The sequence below is a fragment of the Chanodichthys erythropterus genome, chromosome 11 (genome assembly GCF_024489055.1).
Source record: "Chanodichthys erythropterus isolate Z2021 chromosome 11, ASM2448905v1, whole genome shotgun sequence".
Taxonomy (NCBI): domain Eukaryota; kingdom Metazoa; phylum Chordata; class Actinopteri; order Cypriniformes; family Xenocyprididae; genus Chanodichthys; species Chanodichthys erythropterus.
Window position 1 is genome coordinate 53,624,635 of NC_090231.1, and position 13,087 is coordinate 53,637,721.

Genomic DNA, 13,087 nt, shown 5'->3' on the forward strand with positions numbered 1-13,087 from the left:
ATCAAAAGCTATAAGCATTTATTTTGAGTACCAGAAAACAGTATGGTTAGTTTAGAAAACGGCATGAGAGTATTGTACCTGATTAGTATTTGCGTGGTATCGCAGGGTGGCACGGTGGCTCAATAGGTAGCACAGTTGCCTCAAAACAAGGTGGTCACCATGCAGTCCCCTACAAAAGACAAGCAGCTTGGAGAATAGATGGATGAATGGAATAGATGTAAAGTATCTCTCCTTGAGGCATGATAAGGTAATCTCCCAGTTCAAATATCCAGTAAAATATTGCACAAGGGTGTTCCAGACTTTGTTGTCTCAGAGCTCAAATTCATGTGTCACATGTCTCATATGTGGGGTAAGCACTGAAAAGAGTCTTCCTATTTTGTTTAGTTCATATAAGGGCTTTCAACACTGAGCTTACCCCAGGTTATCATCATTCTAAACCCATCTTTTAACCCCGGGTATATAGTGGAAAATTGAACATATGTAATTTTAGTCTCTTCTGGATGAGAGAATAATCAATATTATAAAAATCCAACAGCGACACCCGCAGGTGAAGTTGCAGTGGGAGGCTTGCCTCCCCTGAACCCATTGATTTTTAACAGACACCCCAAAGTGTGCTGTGAATTTGATGGGTGGTAATTGAGAATGAATGGGAGAAAGTCACATGAGAGGAGGCAATGCCTCCATTGCGCTATGATTGGATTGGATATGATTGGTTCATGCGATAAATCCCGCCTCTTGTTTTCGTGCACATTCTCGAATCGGCCTGAATGAAGAAAATTATCGGAAGACTAATTAAAAAGTAAGTAAACAACTCAGCCACTTAGATATCACCGCTTTGTCACTTCAAAATCAAACTTGAAATGGCCTGAAAACATGATGACTGTGGGGGGTTTTAGTGAGAAATCAGCTCGGGGAAATGAAAGGTACATCTTCATGTCTTTGAGCAGGGTGTACAATCTTGATGAAAATAAGCTGACTATTAAAAAAGAAAAGCTGAACATTAGTTCAAAAATAATATATACTGTTTTGTTTAAATTGGTACTGCCTTTAGTTCTTATTTTGGAATAAATAAAAATGCATAAAAATACTGACTTGATGAAATTTATACTTGGTTTTAATAAATAGAACATTACATAGTGCAAAAATACAAAATAGAATTGTATTTGGTCTCTCTTTTTCGTGTAATGTTTATTAAGTGTAACAGGGACATAAATTTTACAGTGTGAAAGTGTAAAGCAAGTATGGTACACTGTGGCGGTGGTGCTATGTGATGTCTCATGCATTGCATGTTCTCTCCTAATCTGTCTGTGGGTTTAGCAAAACCCTCCAAGCTCTGCTCCCATCATTTGTGGAACATCAAGGGTACGAATGTTCGACAAGTTAAGCCGGAGTGACTACAAAAGGCACAAGTGTACAGAAGGCTGTGTGATCACAGTCATTGTCTTAAATGGAAAACATGAATGGTTTACTGGCTGCTGGCACTGAGACGTATGACCACATAGGCAGCAAATGAGGAGCAGAGAGCTGAAAGGGAAGCCATGGTAGCACAGATCTCAGAGTGGCTTTAAAGTCTGCATGGCACTGCCCTTCCTTTCCTTATTTCTGCTTAGCCCATATTCTGGGTCCACTCAAACTTCCATTAGGTCTCAAACAAGTGCTTGCTATTGCTCATACTTGAGCAAACACAAAACCGCAACCCCAAACCCAATAGGACAAAATCCTTCTGTAAAAAAATTACTGTGAAGCAATGGTAATGGTTAAAAAAAATGAGATGGGAGAAAAAATAATATTGCAATGCTTTTGCATTTCCTAGAGAAACTTTCCATTCAAAAAATGCAATGAAAAAACGATATTTGTACTATATTAAGTTCCACAGGGGAACGCAATAGTTTTGCTAGAAAACGCGAAGTATTTTCCTCCCATCTCATTTTTTCCCCATCACCATATCCCCTTAGTGGCTCTGTAGTAAATACATGAACCCTTTTATAGAATTATCATATTTCAACACTGAATTTGAAATTGACAGTCACAAACCTATAGTATTATATTATTTGGTCAAGGTCTGAAATCAGTGCAGGGTTCCTACTTCATTGCTATGCATCCTGTGATCACTTCCTTCCACTGTCTTCCCTTTCTCTTCCATCTATTCATGTCAGGCATCTTCCCTGCTATCAATGTCAAAGCCAAATTATGCTCGAACTGCGAAGACAGGTCAGACTAATTCAATCTCATCCGTCAGAAGAAATGATGGGTGAAGAGGATCCGAGGAAGAGACGTCCAGAACAGGGGGAAGACTTAAATGGGAATGACGAGTCTCTCCCTTGAATTGAGGGAAGCGGCAAGAGTTTTATTTAAATATGTCCTCCTCACAGGCAGGAATATGAGGGCGTCCCTGACAAGAGAGGGCAAACTGATCAATTGATCACACACACCTCCACTTGAACATTGCCAACAATTGCTTTCTAAATGAATAGACAGAATATGTATTAATAAAGGAATAGCTCATCCATAAATGAAAATTCAAGTGCAATCTGTTTAAAATTACTGATGAAAATAGTCATAACCAAGGATTTTTCAGCGACAACAAAAACAAGAGAAAAAAGTGCATTATAATGATAATTAAAGGGATAGTTCACCCAAAAATGAAATTATCTAATGTACTCACCCTCAAGCCATCCTAGGTGTATATGGCTTTCTTCTTTAAGCCAAACACATTCAGAGTTCTATTAAATAATATCCTAGCTCTTCCAAGCTTTATAATGGGAGTGAATGATGCCATTTTTTTTTTTTTAGGGCCCAAAAAAGTGCATCCATCCATCATAGAATTAATTCATACAGCTCCAGAGGGTTAATAAAGGCATTCTTAAGTCAAGCCATGGGTTTTTTTAAAATGTGGATGTTAAACCATTCACTCGTTTCCGAAAAAAAAAAAAAAATGTGGATGTTAAAATTACATGCTAAAATATATATATAATGTAATATTTAATTTAATTCTATTTATCTATCTATCTATCTATCTAGATAGATATAATTAAATTAAATATTACATTATATATACATTTTAGCATGTAATTTTAACATCCACATTTTATATATATATACCAGAATGCTTAAGTGTTATAAATATGCCATTGAACAATAAAAATGTGTCTTGTTGTCTATTTTGGTTTACATATATTCTGTGTACAACTATATATATATATATATATATATATATATATATATATATATATATATATATATATATACTACCGTTCAAAAGTTTGGGATCTGTAAGATTTTTAATGTCTTTAAAAGAAGTTTCGTCTGCTCACCAAGGCTGCATTTATTTAATTAAAAATACAGTAAAATCAGTAATATTGTGAAATATTATTACAATTTAAGTTTTCTATTTGAAAATATTTTAAAATGTAATTTATTCTTGTGTTGGCAAAGCTGAATTTTCAGCATCATTACTCCAGTCTTCAGTGTCACATCCTTCAGAAATCATTCTAATATGTCAATTTGCTGCTCAAGAAACATTTATTGTCTACAGATTTAGAAAATATTTGTGTACAATATTTTTTTTTTCAGGATTCTTTGAAGAATAGAAAGTTCAAAAGAACAGCGTTTATTTGAAATATAATCTTTTGTTACATTTTAAATGTCTTTACTGTCACTTTTGACCGATTTAATGCATCCTTACTGAAAAAATTTTTTTATTTCTTTAAGTTCTTCTCAAAAAAATTAAAATTAAAATTCTTACTATATATATAGTTCTGTTTTATAAATCTTTATCTATCTATCTATTTATCTATTTATCTATATATATATATATATATATATATATATATATATATATATATATATATATATATATATATATATATATATATATATATATATAGATATTAGTTGTACACAGAATATATGTAAACCAAAATAGACAACAAGCTTTTTATTGTTCAATGGCACATTTATAACACTTAAGCATTCTGGTATTTCATACTCATACGTATCAAATCTCTCTGCACCCTTTCGTGATTATCTTCGACCAACACCCCTGACCCGTCCCACCGTCCATTTCAAAACCTAGGGAGGGCGTCTGCGGAGAGGGTGCATTGGCAGGCACCAGGCCTGGCGGTGCACTTCCCGTCTCTTGGACGCAGGATCAGGTGTCGCAGTTTTCACAGCACCTTCTGTTTCTGGTTAACGTGAAATGAGCTCCATCAGAAGGAGTCTGAGCAAAACTGAGCAAAAATCAGGGCTGACAGGCAGGAATATTAGCCTGTGACGGCAGCCAATAATTGAGCGATCGGCTCCCTCTCTCTGGTAATGAGGAGAATATGTGCAGGGAATGTGGTTGTACTTTTCTCTCTCTCTTGCTCTTCCTTCTTGTTTGCCCTCTCCTTCCCTCTCTGCTCTAGCCTCCTCTTTTCTTCAATACCCGATATATCATTTCAACAGAAACGGAGGGATAGTCTTACTTCACTTCAAAGTTGTGCTCCAGGTGTCATCTCGGTAACCTCAAAGTAACGTTATGCAGAGAGCTCTCTCGGGTCTCTCTGAGAGAGCAAAACTTTTTTTAACTTCTGAAATGTTTGCTAAGATTTATGGGAGTGAAAGTATATGGTGCCGTGAGAGAGTGGACCATTACACTTCATTACTGTTTGTTTTTTCTTTCTCTCCCATACAAAAATGATAATGGGAGGACCATGTACGCTCTTTTTCCTTCTTCTCTTGGGGTCTCCCAGTGAATGTGCTTCTCAGATTTGTCTCAGATGGGTCTGGCAAAGTGCTTTAATGGTTAACCCTTTCAAACATCTTTCATATATTCATTTATATAAAGTGCTGCAGTGATGACGTATTTTTGTAGGCCATCCCCAAAGTTAGCATCACCCTGGTTCCCTCGACAAAAATCCAATTGGATTTTTCCATTGGCTTTTGGGTTTTTGCAAATAAATAAGGTCTGTGACTAACAAAAGCTTATGATTCTTACATGTTTTGTTCATTAAAAATGAACACAACTTTTATGAATTTTGAGCATAAATACAATCGTCAGAAGTCAAAAGCTAAATGTAGGCTATAAACGAGCTACACCTTGGTCACATGACTTCAACGTCATGATCACTAAGCTTCCGACAACTCTTATAAGGTTGATGACGTTTAATGTCTCTCTAGTCCCATTTAGCCACTTGTTAGCAACCGTCTTTTACAAGACAAGAAAAAGCTTTAAAAAAAATCACAAGAGGGTATTACGGATATATTTTATATCATAGAATAAAACGTGAAAATATCTTGAGCTTGTGTTTACCACATGACCTTATGCTGCCTTACCGGATTTTGGCCTACAAAAATATGTCGTCCATGCACCACTCTAGTGTCATGAATAGGTAAAAAATTATCAAAGTAAAATCTGCATGAGTTCGATTGACATGTTTGGGGTCAAAGGTCATTTTGATGTGGTTTCTCAATACATTAGGGTCTTCCAGCAAAACTGTGTAAAACTACACTTTACTGATTCATTCTACTAATATATTGTTTAATTTTTGTCAAAATACGATTTGACTAACAGTGAACATTTTATTTATTTTAATAAAATCAATGAATATATTTAATTTTCATTTTTTGTGTGTACATCTGTGTATATTTTACATATACAGTACGCATAGTATTTAAAACCATTTTACCTCATACATTAATGCATCTTATAGCATAAAATCTCACTCTGCAATATTTCCTTCAGTAAAAATAATATAATCTAGTTTATCTGGTAAGTATTTCAGAAGCCCCATCATCTGACTTTTGGAAAGAATACCACCCATTTGCTTCTTTCCCCCCTAAGTATATTCACGAAATGGGACAATTCAGTTAATTTTAAACTGTTATTCTAAATGAGAGGTGGTTTCTCTCTGAAAGGGTTAATTATGTGGAAGAGCGTCAAGGAAAGGGAGGTGAATGAGAGCGAGGCCTTGCAGATCCATATATCTCCCGCCGTCACACTTAGGAGTATATTTAGGAGGGAAAGGCTGCAAAATAACCAGAATAAATCTACCACTCAGTATATTTCAGCCATATTCATGTTTGAAACCAAGGGTGTGGATGCATGTGTAGATTATCTGAATGTACCCTTGCTTCACTAGGTTAGATTTTTCATGTCTGTGTGTATATGTGTTTTGAACAGCTAACAGTGTGTGAAGGCTGTATGGGGAGCAGAGGAGGTTACAGCTGTATCAGAGCGTCAATTACAAGCGGGGTCTGTTTTAGACAGACAGAGACGCGTTTCTCTCCTGGACCCTATGAGGTACGGCTTCAGGTTTCACATAGTTTTTGGGACAAGGTCCAACCCCAAGCAGAATTCTTAATACAATAATTGGTAGAAGACTTGCTCTTATTAATACTTCTCAGACTGCAGCCTGTTTCATATTTCTTTCTTTCTTTTTTTTCCTCCTCCACCTTCCTTTTTTTTCCTTAACCAAAATCAGTTTTGTGTGTTGCTGCTCGGAGGGCTGTGGGACAGGGCCCTGACCCCGGGCGTGCTGCTCTAATGATGAGAGGATGAAAGCGGTGAAGTTGGTTCCCAGGCTGGCCCGTGAGGGGGTGCAGGGCTGTGAAATGGGCAGATAATGGAGACCAGGTGTGTTTAGGGGATCCAAAGAGGAGAGGGATTCTCCTCTCCTTTTTTTTTTTTAATGGGAGCTGCATTGGAAGTCCATACCCTGTCTGGCAATTGATGCATTTATTATTATCTAAGAGTGGAAATTTAAAGATTAATTTAACTGTAAATGTGTGATATTATACTGTCATGTATTTTTTAAAACTTTTTTACTTAAGTGTAGAATGACTATGAGCATGATATGATGATTAAGTATCAAAAATGTCAAAAGTGGTAATTCCCCTAAAAATGTGCTCACATCAGGAAACATCATGGCTGACTGGGTTAATTTGTTAAAGGGTTAGTTCACCCAAAAAAGAAAATTCTGTCATTAATTACTCACCCTCATGTTGTTCCACACTGTAAGACCTTCGTTAATCTTCAAAACACAAATTAGATATTTTTGATAAATCCGATGACTCAGTGAGGCCTGCATTAACAGCAAGTTAATTACTTTCAAACACCCAAAGACATATTTAAAACAGTTCATGTGAGTACAGTGGTTCAACCTTACTGTTATGAAGGGACAAAAATACTTTTTGTGCACCAAAAAAACTAAATAACGACTTTATTCAATAATAGTGATGGGCGATTTCAAAACACTGCTTCATGAAGCTTCAAAGCTTTACAAATCTTTTGTTTCGAATCAGTGGTTCGGATCGCGTATCAAACTGCCAAAGTCATGTGATTTCAGTAAACGAGAATTCGTTATGTCATAAGTGTTTCGAAATTTCAATGGTTCACGTGACTTTGGCAGTTTGATACACGCTCCAAACCACTGATTCGAAACAAAAGATTCGTAAAGCTTCGAAGCTTCATGAAGCAGTGTTTTGAAATCGTCCATTGCTAGATATTGTTGAATAAAGTCGTTATTTTTTTTTTGGCGCACAAAGTGTTCTCGTTGCTTCAGAACATTAAGGTTGAACCACTGTACTCACATGAACTGTTTTAAATATGTCTTTAGTGCCTCTGTGGGTGTTTGAAAGTGTAAATTAGGCCTCAAAAAATATCTTAATTTATAGTTATAATTTTATATATATATATATATATATATATATATATATATATATATATATATATATATATATATAAAATATAGTTCTATTCAGAGATAAGAGAGCAAATTCAGCAAGCTTTAATAACATTCTCATCAAAACATTTGCACAAAAATATTATTTAAATATAGTTCATGGAACATTCTTAAAAAATACCTGGACATTTACATAACCAAGAACAATCGTTCTTAAACTTTTAAAAAAAGTGGACGTATGAACATTCAGAATAATGTTCCCATAACATTTGCAAAATGATAAAATTGAACATTCCCTTAATGTTTGTATAACCAAAATAAAAAAAAAAACATAAAATATGTTCAGAGAACATTCAGAAATAATGTTTTCATAATTAATGGTAATGTTAGCAAAATGTTCTTTGAATTTATTTTTGTTTGCTGGGTTTCTAGTGGGTTAATTAACTAAATGTGTCTTATAAGAGATTCATATACAACATAAACAAAATTATTACAATTTATATCTGCACAAAAGGACACAAATGCAGAAGTGAACTTGACCACACTGGTCAGAATGTGTAACTCCCATTGTGGATGTGCTCTTCTTGTGACAATGCACTAAAACATAGACAACAAAGAATCTATAACATTCTCTTAGTAGTATTCTTATTATAATATTATGCATTTGACAGTTTGGTGCTGCACTTCTTGCACTTAAAGGGTTAGTTCACCCAAAAATGAAAATTATCCCATGATTTACTCACCCTCAAGCCATCCTAGGTGTATTTGACTATCTTCTTTCAGATAAACACAACTGGAGATATATTTAAAAATATCCAGGCTCTTCCAAGCTTTATAATGGCAGTGAATGGGAGCCCCGATTTTGAAGTCCAAAAAGTGCAACAATCCAGCATAAAAGTACTCCACACGGAGGGTTAATAAAGGCCTTCTGAAGTGAAGCGATGCATTTGTGTAAGAAAAATATCAAATTTCAAAACATTATTAACTATAATAACTATTTTCTGGCAGATGGACGTACGTATTGATGAACACGGAAGCGAAGAGGATAGAGCAAAACAAATCACCGGTCATGAATTAGAAATCTAAAATGAGAAATTTTAAAGAGAAATGTCGGAGGATTTCGATATAAGAGAAGAGGAGCTTGAGTTTGTTGCCCAGAGAGGCGTCTACTCCTACATCCTACATCGCGTCAGGGGGTTACTCTTCTGGCGCACGTCAACTTGCAACAGTATGTGTACAATTGTCTGGTTGAAGCTCATTATTTTAGTTTATAATGTTTTAAATATGGATATTTATCTCACAAAAACCCATCACTTCACTTCAGAAGGCCTTTATTAACCCCCTAAAGCCATGTGGAAAACTTTTACGATGGATGGATGCACTTTTTTTGGCTTCAAAATCGGGCCCATTCACTACCACTATAAAAAGCTTAGCTTGAGCCTGGATATTTTTAAATATATATATATATATATCTCTGATGATGTTCGTCTGAAAGAAGAAAATCATATACACCTTGGATGGCTTGAGGGTGAGTAAATCATGGGGTAATTTAAATTTTTTTGGGTGAACTATCCCTTTAACTGTATTTGTATTATCTAACTGACTCCAGGCATCACTGCACACTTTCAAACCATAGCTCCAGCTTAGTTCTCCAGTCTGGACCACATTGTCCTAACTCTAACCCTCTAATCAGACAAAGTATCGCCAAAAAGCCACCATAACCAATCAGTAAAACGGGGGAAAAAACACAAATAGTCACGCAATCATCATTTTCATGATCAGTCTTTGCTGTCGCTTCCAGGTACTCAAGCACTCGGCAGACAGTCATGAGGCTTATTGTGGTCAAGTACTGCAGGAATGAATTTTATAGCAATGAACCAAAGCTTATTGGTTCTTCTGTGGATTCCTGCACAAACACCCTTTTATCTGGAAACTTCCCACCGATTAAACCAGACCAGAGCAGTGATCCTGTGATATAATGACTCTCTTTGATGCTGATAAGTGTTTTGCAGCATAGATGAGCCTTTGTGTTATCTTTCATCCAGAAGACCTTCATTTGTTGAGCATTTACCCCTGATGCTTGCTGTTAATCTCGAGTAGCTGAAGTTTTAAAGGAAAGGTCAGGAGGATCAGGCCACAAAAGTGTTTCTAATCAGAGCAGACAGTCTCACAGAGCTCCCCCGTAATTACAATCTAATTAGCAGGCACCAGATGAAATCCAGCATGCCATTTCACATCAATAATTTAACCCCTTCCTAGAACTAGTCTGTGGAACGGATATTGCAGCTGGGGTTAAAATACAGAACGTCTCACTCTCTCTCCTCACCGCAGGTCATAGAGTGTGTCAAACGCAGGCGGTTAGAGCTGCTTATGAGGGCCTTTACACTAGGGGACCAATTTGGGCCCTCGACATCACAGCTTTTCTCAAAACCGCTCTTCCTTCAAAGGGATAACATTATAAAGCTGGATATTGTTTCACTCAGATTTTCCCATTATGATCTCGGCTGTGTTGAGCAGAAATTCAGATGTTTCTTGGGGGGGGGGGACGCATTTGGTGAGGAGGGACAGAGAGTTGACGGATGCTAAGGCAATCATTTCTGAGGAATATTGAAAAGAGGAAGATTTCCATTTGATTTACTCACTCTGGCTATTGAAATGCCTGTCACTTTCAACTGTTTATCTTGTGAGGGAAAATACGCAATTCCATTTTTGGCGTGTTGGCTTTTCTGGCATATTAATCAAATATTGACATTGTGTTTACTATAGAATTCCAGGAAGAGAGGAAATCAAATCAAGGAGTTAAAAAAAAAAAAACAAGCATGGAAGTGTCGTATACCACAGGTATTAAAAAAGAGCCGTGTGGCGAGAAGGTGGCTTCCTATGTCCAATCTTTTTATAATTACAGGCTTTGTCTAATGTGGAGAATCGCTTTGACATACAATCGTGTGCAGCTATCTGAAGTTATTCTTGTAAAAAGCTCTTTTGGCAGAAGCAGGCGTGCTGAAAGTCTGAACAGAAGGAAATAGGATTTCAAAGACAGATCCCTATTACTTTGTGAATTAGGCTGTTTGCAGCAGAAATGTGTGCTGCACTGTTAGTCAGTTGTGATGTGTTGATCACATTTTTGTGTCCTTTCCTCTCAGACTGTGAAGTCACCTGACAGGCCCTGATAGAATAAGTATTGACTGCACAGGAGGGATCAGTATGTTGAAGTCTGGAACTGACATTGTGTATGTGCTCAATTTTTCCTTGTCTCACAAAAACTTTTTTCCTCATTTTTTCCAGCAAGTTAGACGCAAATAAATCTTTTTTTTTTTTCTAAGGGATGTTATTTGGTGTCTGATTAGAACATTTTCTAATCCTACACTCTAAAAAAAGCTTTGGGTTGAAAATGGACAAACCTGGCGATTGGGTTGTTTCAACCCAGTTGAGTTAAATGTTTTATTTAACCTAACTATTGTTTAAAAATTACTATATGGCTGGCTTAAAATGAACTGTTTATAATAATGTTTAACATTTAACAATTATTATAAACATTTTTATCTTTATCATTTACATTTTTCATTAGCATATTAGCATATTCATTAGCATATTTCCATGAATATGTCAGTATGTTAATGCAAAATGTAAATTTTTATAATAATTGTTTATAATAAATGTTTTTTATTCATTACATTTATTAAGAAATGTTCATTTATTAAACATATTAATAAGTGTTAATTCCCAACATACTTTGGGTTCATTTTAAGCAAGCAATGCATTAATTTTTAAATAATAGTTGAGTTAAATAAAACTTCCTAGCAGGTTTGGCAAACATTTAACCCAACCACTGGGTTAAAACAATTGCTGGGTTTGTCCATTTTCAAACCAACTTGGGTTGTTTTTAACCCAGCATTTTTTAGAGTGTACTGTATTCATTGAAATATGTCGGTATGCTAATGGAAAATGTAAATAATAAAGCTAAAAATGTTGGAATTGCAATTTCACTTTCTTTTGGTTAGCAAGTTTGGTTAATAACAGCTTGCACACACTCTAGAATGCTGGGTTAAAAACAACCCAAATTGGGTTAAAAATGGACAACCCCAGTTGGGTTAAATGTATAAAAAAAAATAGCCCAAATGAACCCAATATAGGTTGGAAATTACAAACCCGATTCCAAAAAAGTTGGGACTGTACAAATTGTGAATAAAAACAGAATGCAATGATGTGGAAGTTTCAAATTTCAATATTTTATTCAGAATACAACATAGATGACATATCAAATGTTTAAACTGAGAAAATGTATAATTTTAAGGGAAAAATAAGTTGATTTTAAATTTCATGGCATCAACACATCTCAAAAAAGTTGGGACAAGGCCATGTTTACCACTGTGTGGCATCCCCTCTTCTTTTTATAACAGTCTGCAAACGTTTGGGGACTGAGGAGACAAGTTGCTCAAGTTTAGGAATAGGAATGTTGTCCCATTCTTGTCTTATATGGGCTTCTAGTTGCTTAACTGTCTTAGGTCTTCTTTGTCGCATCTTCCTCTTTGTGATCCGCCAAATGTTTTCTATGGGTGAAAGATCTGGACTGCAGGCCTGGATCCTTCTTCTACGCAGGCATGATGTTGTAATTGATGCAGTATGTGGTCTGGCATTGTCATGTTGGAAAATGCAAAGTCTTCCCTGAAAGAGACGACGTCTGGATGGGAGCATATGTTGTTCTAGAACTTGGATATACCTTTCAGCATTGATGGTGCCTTTCCAGATGTGTAAGCTGCCCATGCCACACGCACTCATGCAACCCCATACCATCAGAGATGCAGGCTTCTGAACTGAGCGCTGATAACAACTTGGGTTGTCCTTGTCCTCTTTAGTCCGGATGACATGGCGTCCCAGTTTTCCAAAAAGAACTTCAAATTTTGATTCGTCTGACCACAGAACAGTTTTCCACTTTGCCACAGTCCATTTTAAATGAGCCTTTGCCCAGAGAAAACGCCTGCGCTTCTGGATCATGTTATGGCTTCTTTTTTGACCTATAGTTTTAGCTGGCAACGGCGAATGGCACTGTGGATTGTGTTCACCGACAATGTTTTCTGGAAGTATTCCTGAGCCTATGTTGTAATTTCCATTACAGTAGCATTCCTGTATGTGATGCAGTGCCGTCTAAGGCCCGAAGATCACAGGCATCCAGTATGGTTTTCCGGCCTTGACCCTTACGCACAGAGATTGTTCCAGATTATCTGAATCTTTGGATGATATTATGCACTGTAGATGATGATAACTTTAAACTTTTTGCATTTTTTCTCTGAGAAACTCCTTTCTGATATTGCTCCACTATTTTTCGCCGCACCATTGGGGGAATTGGTGATCCTCTGCTCATCTTGACTTCTGAGAGACACTGCCACTCTGAGAGGCTCTTTTTATATCCAATCATGTTGCCA